This window comes from Meles meles, chromosome 19, assembly GCF_922984935.1.
Source record: "Meles meles chromosome 19, mMelMel3.1 paternal haplotype, whole genome shotgun sequence".
Taxonomy (NCBI): Eukaryota; Metazoa; Chordata; class Mammalia; order Carnivora; family Mustelidae; genus Meles; species Meles meles.
In genome coordinates, this window is record NC_060084.1 from 59,064,513 (window position 1) to 59,075,540 (window position 11,028).

The 11,028-nt window shown below is 49.9% G+C and overlaps 1 long non-coding RNA gene across 1 annotated transcript; it reads right to left on the reverse strand.

The window, feature by feature from the left end:
* Positions 1 to 723: 723 nt before the first annotated feature.
* Positions 724 to 5,709, reverse strand: LOC123931907. Its single transcript, XR_006816335.1, has 3 exons — positions 5,301 to 5,709; positions 1,847 to 1,898; positions 724 to 1,061 (listed from the first exon to the last, which is right to left on the reverse strand). It is a non-coding gene; the product is annotated as an uncharacterized LOC123931907 (long non-coding RNA).
* Between the last annotated feature and the right edge of the window lie 5,319 nt (positions 5,710 to 11,028).

The following is an 11,028-nucleotide window of genomic DNA, read 5'->3' on the forward strand; positions in this document are numbered from 1 at the left end:
AATACATGGGGCGCCTAGGTGGCTCAGTGGGTTAAAGCCTCTGCCTTCGGCTCAGGTCATGATCTCAGGGTCCTGGGACTGAGCCCCACATCAGGCTCTCTGCTCAGCGGGGAGCCTGCTTCCTCCTCTATCTCTCTCTGCCTGCCTCCTGCCTACTTGTGATCTCTGTCAAATAAATAAATAAAATCTTAAAAAAAAAAGATAAAAAAAAAATACATAGTATAGTTCACTGGATATTCCAGAAGTATTATCTCACTGCATGTATGCATGCTGTCCTCCACTGACATTAGATGCTCTGGCCTCATCTACCAAGTGGCACCACGTCCTTGCTCTGCTCAAGCGCAAGCAGCAAATCCAACACATTCACAGTCATGACCTCTCCCCCAGACCTCTCTGTGAAACCAAAGCCCCAAGCTCCAGTCTCATCTTTTTTTTTTTTTTAAGATTTTATTTATTTAGGAGCGCCTGGGTGGCTCAGTGGGTTAAGCCTCTGCCTTTCGCTCAGGTCATGATCCCAGCGTCCTGGGATCGAGCCCCGCATCAGGCTCTCTGCTTGGCGGGGAGCCTGCTTCCTCCTCTCTCTCTCTCTCTCTATGCCTGCGTCTCTCCCTACTTGTGACCTCTATCTGTCAAATAAATAAATAAAATCTTAAAAAAAAAAAAAAAAAGATTTTATTTATTTATTTGACAGAGATCACCAGTAGGCAGAGAGGCAGGCAGAGAGAGAGGAGGAAGCAGGCTCCCTGCTGAGCAGAGAGCCCGATGCGAGAATAGATCCCAGGACCCTAGGATCATGATCTGAGCCGGCGGCAGAGGCTTTAACCCACTGAGCCACCCAGGTGCCCTCCATTCTCAACTTGATGGGACAAAAGCCAATTTCATCCTGATGAGTATGTTGGTGTCCTTTTACTTTCTTCCATTTTGTCTTTTTGAAAAACCCTATTATGAACCATCAATATGGTCTGATGGACACCTCTACACTGGTCTCTTCAGGCTCCCTGGCATTCATCCCTTCGTCTCCATGACGGTGACATGTGGGTCTCTCAGTTCTGCTTCACCTGCTGGCAAGAAAAACAAATGTTCCAAGTACAGTTTCTAGGGTTTTAGTTCCCTCTAGAACATCCTACTATTTATTTAATCAACCTTACACATTTGCAGGCTCACATTTCACATCATTTAGTCTGCCAGGATATTTTGATTCAAAATTCAGTAACAGTGATAGGAAATCTGCTTCTCCTGCTTATAGTGTAGACAGCTACAAGCTCTATCTTGAAAGGTCACACTGCCCTGCTATGATGATGATGCATGAAACCACAAACAGTCTACTTCTGAGGAGCCACACAGTCTCTTTCCCCACACATCTACCCTATAACCATCTATCTCCCAAGCCTCCCAACTTAGAGGAGACATCAAGCCCTGGTACCATCAGTGCTGTTGTCGCCTCATGGTCCCACTGACCACTGGGTTCAACCAGCAACAACAGACAGGAGGACAAATGCCTATGTAAGCTGTGGGGCCACGACCTGGATCCACCACCTCCTGACAAGTGACTCCTCTGGTAGGGTCGTTGCCTTGTGATTATCAATGCAGGGCCCTGGGGCCATCTGACAAAGCTCCCTCTCCAAGCACACACCATTCTTTGGACTGCGCATCCCTCTGTCTCCACATCCCACAGCTCTGTGACCATGGCTGCCACCACCTCACTGCCCCACTCCTTACGCGTCTGCCTGGCCTACCCAGGTGTTACTGCTTCCTCTTAGTCCCACTCTTAGATTGTGGTCTAACACACGACCTGAGACTGGACAGATGAGCCTGATAGCACTTTATTTATCCCATAAATTCATACCTCTGAGAACAGGATACCACTCATCATATAAAGGCCCACGTGGGAGCTGCATCTGAAAAAGAGTGAACGAACCGGGGCTGTGAGATGTTAGCATTGTAGAATGAAAAGGTTGGGAGCGCTCTGAATCCCACAGGAGAATGAGACTGGCTTGTTTAAGTCTGTGGGCTCGTAGGGACTGACCCTGCTACAAAGAGATGAGTAGGAACTGCGCCATGTTCCCTTTGTGAAAAGGGTTGTTGGGCTAGAAGCTATTATCCCACGAAGCAGTGTGGGGAGGAGAACTTGCACTCAGGCCATTTGAGCACTTGGTCTCACCAAACGTCAAGAAAGTGCATCATATAGGGTTTAGATCTTCTGCCACAATTTGGCAGATAGCATCCACAGTATTCTTGGCAATACTCATACAGGATCCCATAAGACCACCAACTTCCCACGGGTCCCCATAGTAGTGTTACTCCAAATCATTTAATGAAGACCTCACCCTGTGGCTCTGATCCTTGCCTCACACTCGGACACACAGAGCCACGTGTGGATCTCAGATAGCCAGAGTTCCATTCTATTTCCTTGATGTACTTGCTGTCACCTCAGCAAATAAAAAATTTCTCTTTCCCCCTGTCATTCCAAGACCACCCCCATGAATTGCCCATCCCAGGCCTAGTGATTCTCACAGGTAATCCTATTTTCCCCTGACCAGGCTGAATGAAACACTTCACACCCCACCAAAGTCCTCACAAAATCTTGCTAAGTCAAAAAGTGGCTCTAAGTACCAGCTCTGGCCTGAGTGTCATCTTTCATCCATTACCCCTTGTCTCTGCATCCATCAGAAAGCCACTCTTCCCCGGGAAGCTTTGGCTACCTACCAGACTATATCCTGCCTGATACACCAAATCTTTAGGTCCACTTACCTACATTTATGAAGCCCAATACCTACCCAAGCAAGAGACCCAGTCCTGGGTCCCCACTCTCCACACCTGGCCTCCAAAGAGCTTTGCCACCACAACCTCACGCTTGCCTCAATGTGACTCACAGCTTACTCATCATGGTCCACACCATAGCTACCACATCATCCATGTCTCTAACTTGAATCCCTCCCCAGACTTCCTGACCTGTGTGTTAGTTGCTCATTTGAGCAACCACTCCAGTCAATGATTTGTGAAAAACCTCAGACTCTTGAAATGGCCAGAACAAAGTTCCTGATATCCTCAGTGAACACCAACTTGCTCGTGTGAATTTCCCACCACCTCAAGGCCAAGACTTGACCTTTCCTTCTCACCTGCTTATATCCACTGACCTTTGTCCCACCATCATTCCTCACATTCCTCTTTTCCGCTTATCTTCTAACTCCGGCAAAAGACCCAGGAGGTGTAGCATCCCAGGATGGAAACCAAAACTACCCTTCAAGCAGCAAGAAAACCACCCAGACCAGTCTGAGCTTAACCCCAGACACAGGGACTCACGTCCGTGCAGACCAGCCAGGGAGTGACTGACAGTTACCTTTACCTCAGGACAAAGCTATAAATCACTCCCAGAGGTGGAGACAATTGCAAATGAAATACCCAATGTGTGGGGCGCCTGGGTGGCTCAGTGGGTTAAAGCCTCTGCCTTTCGCTCAGCAGGGAGCCTGCTTCTTCTTTTCTCTCTGCCTGCCTCTCTGCCTACTTGTGATCTCTGTCAAATAAATAAATAAAATATTTAAAAAAAAAAAGAAATACCCAATGTGTGAAGAAGCTCGTTCTGTCAACCGCGTGCCCAGCTCCTTGTGTGTCCTCAGTCCCACATGCTTAGACGTCACTCCTCCTCCACTCTAGGTCCTTTACAACCTTCCCTGGCTATTGTCTGGAAAGGCAGTCTGACACCTTTGTTGTGACTGTGTCTCCCTTCCATTGCAGCTGCTGCCCCAATAAAGCCTTGTCTGCTTTTAAATTCGAAGTCCAGCCTCGCCTCTACTGTTGCTGCGTCCTTGGACCAGATTCTAGTAACACAATGATGCAGCTCCCATTCCTTAGACCAAAAGCTCTGAGATCATCACTGATTATCTCTTACCTCACTGTGCACATGATTATCTGTTCCCTCACTGTGCACATCAGAAAGTCCAGTTGCCCCTCTTAAAACACACAGTCAGAATCCAACCATTTCCCAGGCAACAACCCTGGTCCATGCACCCTCACCTGGACTAGAGCAGGAGCCTGACAATGACTGTCATTCGTTAGGACCCAATCAAGCCCATAGTCTGTTTTCCACTGTGAAGCCAGATGAAGCCTCCCAAGACCTTGGGATCGAAATCTTTTATTACTTCTAGAATACACACCCAACATCTCTGGCAGTCACTTGACAAGACACCTATTCATTTGCTATTGACTCCTACCTGAAAGGAAGGAGACCTGTGGTTTCTGAACATTCCTGACCTCAGTTTTTCCTGGAAGCACTGGCACATCCTAGTACCCACTTCTGGGTTAAGCTTCCACACCTGTTTTCAGACGGTTACCAGAAAGGGAATGCCTGCCTGAGGTACGGCAAGGACGGTCTCCGCCGAACCGTGGACTTCCGACCACAACCTGGGCTTAGGGGTTCACCAGATTCAAGGAGGGAGGAATGGCAGGAAGAGCCTCGGGACACTACAGTCAGAGGACACTGAGGTGAGCGTCTGGGCCAGTGAGGGACCAGGAAACCCTCCAGTTCCCTGTGTAGGTTCCAATCCCTTCTCCAGCCACGAGAATCTGAAGCGGCAGGCCCTTAAGAAGTGCGTCTGTGGGCCGCCTGGGTGGCTCAGTGGGTTAAAGCCTCTGCCTTTCGCTCAGGTCATGATCCCAGGGTCCTGGGATCGAGCCCCGCATCGGGCTCTCTGCTTGGCAGGGAGCCTGCTTCCTCCTCTCTCTCTCTCTGCCTGCCTCTCTCCCTACTTGTGATCTCTGTCAAATAAATAAATAAAATCTAAAAAAAAAAAAAAAAAAAAGAAGTGCGTCTGTGCTGGGATATGATGGGCTCACGGGACCCCTGCCTGGCCCAGGAGCCAGCTGACCTCAGGCTTGGTTCTACTCTGCGCCTGAGTACTCGGTTTTGCCTTTTACCAGCTGTGTGACCTTGAACAAAGACCAAACCTCTCACCCCTTATGTCCCTCCTTTGGCCAAAAGTCCCCTTGGGGTCCAGAGTCCTCACGAAGGCACCGCACCTCGGCCCGCCAGTGCAGGCGTGGATCCGCCTGCTGCTCTCTCCCCCGAGGGCAGAATCCTCCCGCCTCGGGCCCCTGCAGCCCCCGCCCCGGCGGCCCCTCAGCCCGGAGTCCGCTCCCGCACTCAGCCCGCCGGCGCTCCCACACGCGCCCCCGCCCACCGGCGCCTCCCTGTCCGGGACACCCGGGCCTGGGCCGCAGGGCCGCGAGCAGGCGCCCCGCGCTCGGGCCTTTGGGATCTGGGTCGGGGGGCGGAGGGGAGGGCCCGGGGGACGAGCGCTTACCTCAGCCGAGTCCCTGGGCGCCGCCGCCGCCATCGGAGCCTCTCGGCGGAGCGAAGTGATGACAGCTGAGCGGCCCGGGCAGTCGCGGACACCGAGGTCTCCAGCCGGTCCTCGTAGGCGGCGAAGTCCCCGACCCCAGCCCCGCCTCCCTACAGCGGGGACAAAGCCCGCTTTCGCACAGACACCGCCCGTCCCCGCCCCGCCCTACCCTCCGGAACCCGCCCCCCAAGCTGACAAAACTAGCAAGCCGCCCAAATTTTGGCCTTGGACCCGACGCCGGAAGTCCCGTCCCGACCCTTTGTGCGCAATCCCGGGGCGCCTCTTTTCTAAGCCTTCACTGGCTCAGACTGTCTTCAACGCAGGGCGTTCTGGGAAATGTAGTTCCCACAGTTCGCAAGGCCTAGGTAAGGGGGTTCCCCACCTGACTCCTGGAGAGAAGGCCAATGTTTATCAATGTTTATTGCGAGGCCCTCTGGTGAACGGAAGGCCCCTGCTCAAGGGCAGAGGGTCGGCTGCCCCTCTTTAAGGGGCCATATGCGGATATCTGGAGGCTAGTCAGGCATCCATTCCATTAATGAGAACGACAACTCTTTATCATAAAGAGGCCATGAGCAGCAATACGAATTTGCCCAAAACTGAGGTGCCATTTTCTGCCATACTGACAAAAATTGTAATGCGTGCAAGGCCCAAATCTACTATAAACCACTGCATAGTAACTAGAACCCCCAAATTTAGAGACAACTTAAACAATAAGGCTTTTCTTACTTTACAAACCGAAGCAACCCATGGTAGGCAGTTCTCAGGTGGGAGACCTGGGAGCTAGGAAAGTATCACAAGCACCAACTGAGACAAACGTGCCTGGAAAAAAGTGGTTCTTAGCAAGTTGCCAGTAGAACTCGTTTGGTTTCCTCTGGGCCAAACCTGGGTGAGGTCTTTGCCAACTGGTCAGAGAGAAGGGAACGTGGACCTCCCAAAGACTCAGGTTACTCCTAATTTGCTGCAACACGTCCCAGAACAGATGTCAGCTTCCTGGAGCTCGCTCTGGTGGTGACTGATGCACACTGTGGGGACCTGCCATGTGGTAGAAATTGAGGGGCTTTGGCCACAGAAACTGGCAGGGACATAAATTTGGTAAGAGCCCTGGGCAAGTTAGAAAGTGCAACATAGCCACACATGCTTCCTACATAAATGAAATATATGGGGAATCTTCCCACTATGGAGGTTTAGATGTATGAGATTCAACGTGGGGAGATGGCTACTCAGAAAGGCTTTGATCGGGGCGCCTGGGTGGCTCAGTGGGTTAAGCCGCTGCCTTCGGCTCAGGTCATGATCTCGGGATCCTGGGATCGAGTCCCACATCGGGCTCTCTGCTCAGCAGGGAGCCTGCTTCCCTCTCTCTCTCTCTGCCTGCCTCTCTATCTACTTGTGATCTCTCTCTGTCAAATAAATAAATAAAATCTTTAGGAAAAAAAAAAAGGCTTTGATCCATTTTTGTTACACTGAACAAGGAGATTGCATGTTCCCTCCACAACTAAGGTCTTTCTCCAGTGTGAACTCTCCATTGATAACTGAAGGTGGAACTATAGCTAAAATGTTTAATATATTCACTACACTCTTAAAGCTTTTCTCCAGTGTAGACACCTGGTTCTGAACAAGTGTGTCTGTGTAGCTGAAGGCTTTCTTGCATTCTCCCCAGTTGGGATGACTTTCTACCAACCAACATGTGATGGTTTTGTTTGGCCTCTGCTTGCAGAAATACCTTGGGGTGGCCAGTAAGTGCTTCCTAACCTCCCCACAGGTAAAGGGCTTCTTTAGCATCTGAAAATTGCAGCTCTTCACCCATGAGGGCCCTTCCATGTTGCTTCTAAAGTTTTTCACCAATATGTTGATCCTGGTGACCCTGAGGGTTTGCACTGAAATAAAATTGTTTGGGGAGGTGCCTGGGTAATCAGTGGGTTAAAGTCACTGCTTTCAGCTCAGGTCATGATCTCAGGGTCCTGGGATCGAGCCCCCCATCAGGATCTCTGCCTACTTGTGATCTCTGTCAAATAAATAAAATCTTTAAAAAAAAATCTCAGCATCACTGATCCCCCTGCCTAGGATAGTGACTCTCACAGATGATAACTTTTCCTCCAGACCTTATGCACCAGCAAGACTGAAAAACCCCAGACCCCACCAAAGCTCGCCCCAAAATGATGCTGATTCTGTACAGCTGTGAATAAGCAGGAGCCTCAGTGTCCTCTTGTCTCAATTACGCCCATGCCTCCACAGCCATCTCCCGTCCACTCACCCCACGGAAGACTTGATCCCCTGCCAAACAATCCTCCCTTCATCTTCGTATCCCCACCACCCACAACCATGTGCCTAAGCAACAGACTCAGCCCTCTTTACCATCTCTCTAACCTATTAAGAGCATTAACACCATAACATGAATTCCCAACTTCACCATCCTAGTTGATGGAGCTTCAGCTGCTAGGACCAAAACGCCTGGGGTCCCGGGGCGCCTGGGTGGCACAGTGGGTTAAAACCTCTGCTTTCAGCTCAGGTCATGATCCCAGGGTCCTGGGATCGAACCCCGCATCGGGCTCTCTGCTTAGCAGGGAGCCTGCTTCCTCCTCTCTCTCTGCCTGCTTCTCCGCCTACTTGTGATCTGTCAAATAAATAAATAAAACCTTTAAAAAAAAAAAACAAACAAATGCCTGGGGTCCCTTCTGATGACTCCTTTCTTTCCCTCACCTTGTAGGTGGATATCCTAAACTCTACCTGGCCCTTCTTTAAAAATAGACCCAGAATCCAGTCACTTCTCTCCTTTCTACAGCCACCAGAGTTCAACAACCAGTTCACCTGGGCTGTTGCAGTAGCCTGCTTCTGATCCCCGCCTCCTCTCTCTTTTCTTTTTTTTTTTTTTAAGATTTTATTTATTTGACAGAGAAAGACACAGCCAGAGAGAGAACACAAGCAGAGGGAGTGGGAGAGGGAGAAGCAGGCTTCCCACCAAGCAGGGAGCCCAATACAGGCCTTGAACCCAGGACCTAGAGCCTAAGGCAGAGACTTTAACCCACTGAGCCACCCAGGCGAACCCCTCCCCACCACTGCCCACCTCCTCTCTCTTTTTTTTTTTTTAAAGATTTTATTTATTTATTTGACAGAGAGAGAGATCACAAGTAGGCAGAGAGTCAGGCAGAGAGAGAGGAGGAAGCAGGCTCCCCGCGGAGCAGAGAGCCCGATGCGGGGCTCGATCCCAGGACCCTGAGATCATGACCCGAGCCGAAGACAGCGGCTTAATCCACTGAGCCACCCAGGCGCCCCATCTCTTTTTTTTTTTTTTTTAAGATTTTATTTTATTTATTTGACAGAGAGAGAGATCACAAGTAGGCAGAGAGGCAGGCAGAGAGAGAGGAGGAAGCAGGCTCCCTGCAGAGCAGAGAGCCCGACGCGGGGCTCGATCCCAGGACCCTGAGATCATGACCTGAGCCGAAGGCAGCAGCTTAATCCACTGAGCCACCCAGGCGCCCCATTTTTTTTTTTTTTAAAGATTTTATGCCCACCTCCTCTCTTAACCCAATACATAATCTGCCACTGTGCAGGGTGCCACTCAGACCCCGTTACTTTTTTTTTTTTTAAGATTTTATTTATTTACTTGACAGAGTAAATAAATACTTGACAGAGATCACAAGTAGACAGAGAGGCAGGCAGAGAGAGAGAGAGAGAGGGAAGCAGGCTCGCCGCTGAGCAGAGAGCCCGATGCGGGACCCGATCCCAGGACCCTGAGATCATGACCCGAGCCAAAGGCTGCAGCTTAACCCACTGAGCCACCCAGGCGCCCCCAGACCCTGTTACTTTATCACAGCTGGAACCTACAACACATCTGAGGAAAAGAAAAGTGATTCTGAGAGCAGCTGGAACCTACAACACATCTGAGGAAAAGAAAAGTGATTCTGAGAGTTTCAAAAACCAGTCCTTCAGGGGCGCCAGGGTGGCTCAGACAGTTAAGCCTCTGCCTTTGACTCAAGTCATGATCCCAGGGTCCTGGAATGGAGCCCCACATAGTGCTCCCTGCTCAGCAGGGAGCCTGTTTCTCCCTCTCTGCCCCTCCCCACCCTCTCTCTCTTTCAAATAAATAAATAAAATCCCCCCCCTTTTTTAAAGATTTTATTTATTTGACAGAGAGAAACACAGCAAGTAGAGGGAATGGGAGAAGGAGAAGCAGGCCTCCCACCACGCAGGCAGCCCGATGCGGGACTCGAACTCAGGACTCCGGGAACACGACCCGAGCCAAAGGCAGCCGCTCAACGACTGAGCCACCCAGGCGCCCCTAAATAAATAAAATCTTAAAAAAGAAAAGAAAAATCAATTCTCCAGGTGGAGCTTTGTTTGCACTTAGACAAACTGGAGTTTTATGGGTGTCTTTTTAGTTTTTTGGGTTTTTTTTTGGTTTTATGGTTTTAAAAAAAGATTTTAAGTTTATTAAAAGATTTTGTTTAAATAATCTCTACACCCAGTGTGGGGCTCAAACTCACAAGATCAAGAGTCACATGCTCTACCAACTGAGCCAGCCAGGCACCCAAATTTTGGATTCTAACAGACACAGTGCACAGACACAAAAAACCCTCACATAATATATGTACTTTTGAAAAATGCAATACAGGGTGCCTGGGTGGCACAGTGGTTGGGGCCTCTGCCTTTGGCTCAGGTGGTGCTCCCAGCATCCTGGGATCCAGCCCTGCATCGGGCTCTCTGCTCAGCGGGGAGCCTGCTTCCTCCTCTCTCTCTGCCTGCCTCTCTGCCTACTTATGATCTCTGTCTGTCAAATAAATAAAATCTTAAAAAAAAAAAAAAGAGGGGCGCCTGGGTGGCTCAGTGGATTAAGCCACTGCCTTCGGCTCGGGTCATGATCTCAGGGTCCTGGGATCGAGCCCCACATTGGGCTCTCTGCTCCGCGGGGAGCCTGCTTCCTCCTCTCTCTCTCTGCCTGCTCTCTGCCTACTTGTGATCTCTCTGTGTCAAATAAATAAATAAAATCTTTAAAAAAAAAAAAAAAGAAAGAAAAATGCAATACACGGGGCACCTGGGTGGCTCAGTGGGTTAAGCCTCTGCCTTCGGCCTGGGTCTTGATCTCAGGGTCCTGGGATTGAGCCCCGCCTCAGGCTCTCTGCTCAGCAGGGAGCCTGCTTCCCTCCTCTCTCTGCCTGCCTCTCTGCCTACTTGTGATCTCTGTCAAATAAATAATCTTTTAAAAAATAACCATTTGTCTTTTATTATAACTAACAAAAATAATGCTTGGCTGGGGTGCCTGGTTGGCTGAGTGCGTGAAGCAACAGACTCTTCTTTTTGGCTCGGGTCATGATCTCAGGGTTATGAAAATGAGGCCCACATCAGGCTCTCTGCTCAGCAGGGAGCCTGCTTCCCTTCCGCTCTCTCTGCCAGCTTGTTATCTCTCTCTGTGCCAAATAAATTAAAAAAACTTTAAAAAAAATATTTCCACATTCATTGCACTCGTAAGCTTTTCTCCTGGGTGAACTCCCTGATGGCAAATGAATGTTGCCATCTGCTTAAAAGATTTCCCACATTTGGGGTGTATTGGTGGCTCAAATGGTTAAGCGTCCAACTATTTGTTTGGGCTCTGGCCATGATTTCATGGGTCATGGGATCAAGCGCCCATTCTAGATCCAAGCTCAGTAGGAGAAAGCATATGCATCTCCTCTCAGTGTTCTCTCCCTCTATAAAA